Consider the following 4,825-nt stretch of genomic DNA (forward strand, 5'->3'; position numbering starts at 1 on the left):
TCCCTGGCAGTCAGTGCCATTTGATGAAACATTTCGTTGGTTGATGTTTGTTCACACCTCATTAAGAAAATTGAGAACAACGTCATATATTTTGCTCAAAGGAAAGAATTAAAAAATGTCATTTATGTGAGAGAATTTTATTTAGCAATAATCCTTTTAGTATAAACCTTGTAGTTCCCATTCATGTTTAGTTGGTATTTGTTTTGAAATGGTGCTGTCTGGGATTACATTGCAACAACACAGATGTTTGTCTGTTGTGCTAATTTATGTAATTTGGTTATATTTCAATGAGTGACACAGATGGAACATTGAATATGATTTGTATTTTTTTAACTATCTTATACTTTTGCCCATAATATCCACACTGAACTAAGTAGAGACTTTAACATAAATTTTGGAATGGTTAATATTACATTGGCTTATAATAATATCTTGCCATGGAGTTTATTGTATTGTCTTTTTTTACTAAGAATAAATATTTGTTTCATACTTTGTTTGAGTTATGACTTTTTTTAAGTTTAATTTTTTTTCAGTACTTTTGCAGACCTTTTTGACTGGGATCCATACAATACTCATTATATCAAGACTACAGCTCAAGCATTCAGGTCCAAATTCAATAATCTTGAGTTTACTTTTGCCCAGATTTAGAGGTGAGGATCCATGTGCTTTTCTACAGAGACGTCCTCCATGTTGCTTGGAACATAAATAGTTTTCCTTGAAATTTCTTTTCTTTTTACATAAAGCTCCTATTCATTGACCTGACTTGGAGGAAAGAAGGCACACCACACAACACCCACCACCCACCACACACCACACCACACAACACATAACACACAACACCCACTGTGTGCGAGGTATGGACTGGGACCCTGTGGGGTGTGCTCACATTCACATGAAGGAGACAAGGGATCTCTTCCTCACACACACAGATGCAGGACCTTTTTCAGGTGAAAAGATGGCTGATGTGGAAGGAAGCAAGGTTACACAGGGCTCCACTCATGATCATCCCCCTGCCTCATGTCTTCAGGGAGGAAGCAAGTGGGTCCTTCCACACACACACAGATGCAGGAGCTTCAGGTTAGAGACTGCCTCAGACAGGGAAGGAAGTGCGGTCTACACAGGGGCTGGGTGTCAGGGACCCAGGGCTGGTGAAGGTGTGTGAGAGATTTTTAGCCCAGCCACAGCTCTAGTCATCACATAGACCTGTCCTTACCTTTGATGCTTTGGCACCCATGGCTGTATCTAGCATGATCAAGACAGAGGTTTGTTCTGCTGGGAGTGCATCGCCTATGGCCGCTGACTGCTGGGCGGATCCACACACCACAGACGCTATAGAGACCAATGTTTTTCAGGAGCTAAAAGCCAACAGTAGCCAATCACTGACTCTCAGTGAGGCTGGAAGCCGGGGGTGGGGTGTGTGATCTCCATTCTCAGGGTGAAATAGAGAGGGCTAAATTCGGCACCTCACGGGGACCCCTGTAAGATGTCCTGTCCTGAATCCCAAGGTCTGGGACTGAAGGACTTTTCCTGGTGGCTCAGCATTTGTAGACAGCAGCTGCTAGATGGTGGGGTGGGTCTGGCATGAGGAGTCAGTGCCTCTGTCCCATTCTTCTCAGAGGGTGCTCTGCACTAGCTGCCATCATGTCAGGGCCCCTGGCAGAGTCGTTTGGAGCTGAAGGTGGCAGTGGGATGCTGTACAGAGGAGCCCTGGGTGGGGATTGGCAGCTGTGGGACAGGACTCTGGCAGCCCTGTCTCCAGGTGGGCACTTGGTTCCCTCTCCAGAAAAAGGCGTCCAATCTGTGCTCTCTGCACGTGTAGGGTGTGGAGTGGGGGAATGGCCCACTGGCATCACCATGCATCTCATTACCTCCATGTCAGGTTGGCCCCATGAGACACATGCGTGGTCTGTGGCAGTGCATGCCTCTCGCAGGGTCTCAAGGGACACGGACCAGCCTGGACTCTTCCAGTGGGATTCCCCTGGGAGGTGATGTCAGAGGATGAGGATCTGGTGGGGTACCGTGCTGGACAGGGGTCTAGACCTGGGTGGAGGCACTCAGAGTTCTCTGCAGGCGAATAACCTCACAGGAGGAGGAAGGTGAAAGGGGTATCTGCTTGGGGGCAGCAAGAGGGCATTCAGGAACTGAGCTCAAATGCTCACAGGGGCTGAGCAAGAGCAGCATGGGGTGCAGGCGTCACGAAAGCCCCACGGAGGCCAACGCTGGACAGGACACAGGGTTCGTGTCCTAGCAATGCCCTGATGTTGCCCCGCAGAAACAGAGAGAGGCGGGAGCCAGATGATGACGTTACAAGCTGCTTGGTGCACAACTAATCCCAGATGAAACCCAGGGTTGGTCTAACAACAACGGGATGCTATTGTAGAACAGAATACAGGGTTCTTCTCCTACCAGTGCCAGGGACTTCACGGGCCAGAATTGGAGCAGAGCAGGCACCAGTAATGAAGTCACAAGCCTCCAAGGAATAATAATTAAAAACAAAATAACAAAAAACAAACAAACAAACAAAAAAACCACCGGAACTCATAAGGTGCTGTTTCCTAGCAACAGCATCCTCGAAGGATCCCCAGGCATCCAGCTGATGCCTGGATCTATGGGTCAAACTTGCCCTCTGCACATAGTGGGTCCCCGTGTGTATGTGCGTGTACATGCGGGTGGTGTGTGTATGTGTGTTTATGTTCGCGTGTGCGTGCATGTGTGAGAAAGTGTGACTCCTGAAAGAACTGCAGCTGAATCCACAGCCGGTAATGACCATGTACAATTTAACCACCGACCTTCACGGAGGCCAGTGAATATTTTTTTCTTTTATACATCAGGTAGGAGCAAATGGTATACTTTTTAATGGCTCCCAAGTTTTTTATTCTTTTCTTTTCCTTTCCTTTCCTTTCTTTTTTTTTAAAGAATTTTTAATTTATATTATATATGTGAACACAGAGGAGCCGTCTTTAGAAATACAACAGAAGTGGGCACCAAAAACCTTTACAGATGGTTTTGAGCCATAATGCTGCTGCAGGAATTGAACCTGGTACAGTGGTCGGCACTCTTAATCACTGAGCTTCCGTTCATCTTTTTGGGGTCGTCTCCCCCTGAGAGGACGTGAAGGGGAAGTCCATGCCCAGGGGAAGCCAAGGCTCTGCTGACTCAGTGTGTGCTGAGCTCTGGACTCTGCCAATGACCCTTGGTCACAGGGGCCCTCCTCTTGTCTGCATCCAGGAGGCTACTGGTTCTATCTTAAGGGCAGAGACCAGTCCAGCCATGGTCCCACCAATCAGAAGCCATCGTGACCTGAGGTCCCCGAGACATGGAGGCCATCAGATGGATGTTGCTGCTGGGCACCTGGCTGGCAGGGATGGGTACAGGGTCCATAGGATCCGCCATGAGGTTGTGGTCTCCTCTGTCCACAGGGCCCAAGGCTGCAGGAGGGAAGCAGCTCCTCCTTCACCCCATGGTGTCTCCATGATGACTGTCATCTCAGCTTCTCTCTAGAGGGAGAAGCTGACAGCATTGTAGACATAGAACACAGCATGGTGGCTTGACCATCCCTCCTGGTCAGGGGTGTGTGTGTGTGTGTGTGTGTGTGTGTGTTTATGTGAGAAATAGAACAGCCTAGGCTACAAGCACAAAGATGGTGGACAGCATGGGCTATTTGGTGGTATAAGCAGGACATCCTTGGCTACATGGTGATAGTCCTGAGACGCCAGAGCTATGTGAACAGAAACAAGGGACGACCTGTTATATGTACATGGAGGGAGAAACTGGACAGCCTAGGTTTTTTTTTGTTTTTGTTTTTGATTTTTTTTTTTTGACTTTTGTTTTCTGGCTGACTTTATCTTAGCCCTAGCCACATAGCCTTCTCTGAGAGAATGCATCAGTCGGAGTAGTCTGCAGGAAGCGTGCTTATTCTTCTCTGTGAGACATGGACACGGGAGAGTGGTGCCAGTGGTGGGTAGCACCACCGCCAGCAAGGGGGTCTCTGGTTGTGTGAGGAAGCCAGGTAAGCAAACGACAGAGAATGAGCCAGGAGAAAGGTGGTGTCCTCCATGGTCTCAGCTTCAGTTCCCAGCTGCACACGCCCACATTGGCCTGCACCAGAACCCGTACAATGATATGAGAGCCAAGGCAGACTTCCTCCTCCACATGTGGCCATGCGTCACGGAGTTCGTTCTGTCCTAGTGAGGGAAGACAAACAGACAGACACTCGGGCCAGACTCACCCCACCCCCCACCCCCCACTGCTTGTCTCCCGTGGGCCACTTCCAAGGCCCTCAGGAAGGAGCCCACTTCTCAGTGTGGGGAGGGTGGGGATGGGCGATGGGGCTCTGATCAGCTATATTGAGAGAGAGGCATTTGCTCGGTGGGGACAGCTGCACACAGGCTGTGCCCTATGCCACACAGAGGATGTGGAATGCAGAGGTGAGGGGTGGATGGGGACACCATGGGGTGTGCACATGTCCCTGGGGAGAAGGCAAGGGGACCTTCTGCACACCAGAAATTAGGGACCTTCAGGCAAGAGACCAGAAGTGAAGTGCGTGAGGCCCTGGGTAGCTGGAGCTTCCTTCCCCATGGGCAGTCCTGGTAAGTGAGGGATCAGTGCTCTCAGAGGGGAGGAACAGGCAGCTGACTAGCCTGAGCTGGAATGGTGGGTTCTCCCCCAGGGCAGCATTGGTTGAGATTCCTCTTGGAAGGCAGGCACAAATGCTAATGGAGTGCAAACCACTCCTGAAATCTGGAAAAGGCCTGGCCCTAGACAGGAAGCAGAGTTTAACTTTGAGCAGGGGTGAGACTCCCTGGCCAATCAAGGCCCCAGGTGA

At 49.6% G+C, this 4,825-nt stretch overlaps 1 pseudogene; it reads right to left on the minus strand.

The window, feature by feature from the left end:
• LOC116080413 overlaps positions 1 to 3,081 on the minus strand; it is a 96,450-nt pseudogene extending 93,369 nt beyond the window's left edge.
• Between the last annotated feature and the right edge of the window lie 1,744 nt (positions 3,082 to 4,825).

This window comes from Mastomys coucha, unplaced genomic scaffold (genome assembly GCF_008632895.1).
Source record: "Mastomys coucha isolate ucsf_1 unplaced genomic scaffold, UCSF_Mcou_1 pScaffold6, whole genome shotgun sequence".
Classification (NCBI taxonomy): Eukaryota; Metazoa; Chordata; class Mammalia; order Rodentia; family Muridae; genus Mastomys; species Mastomys coucha.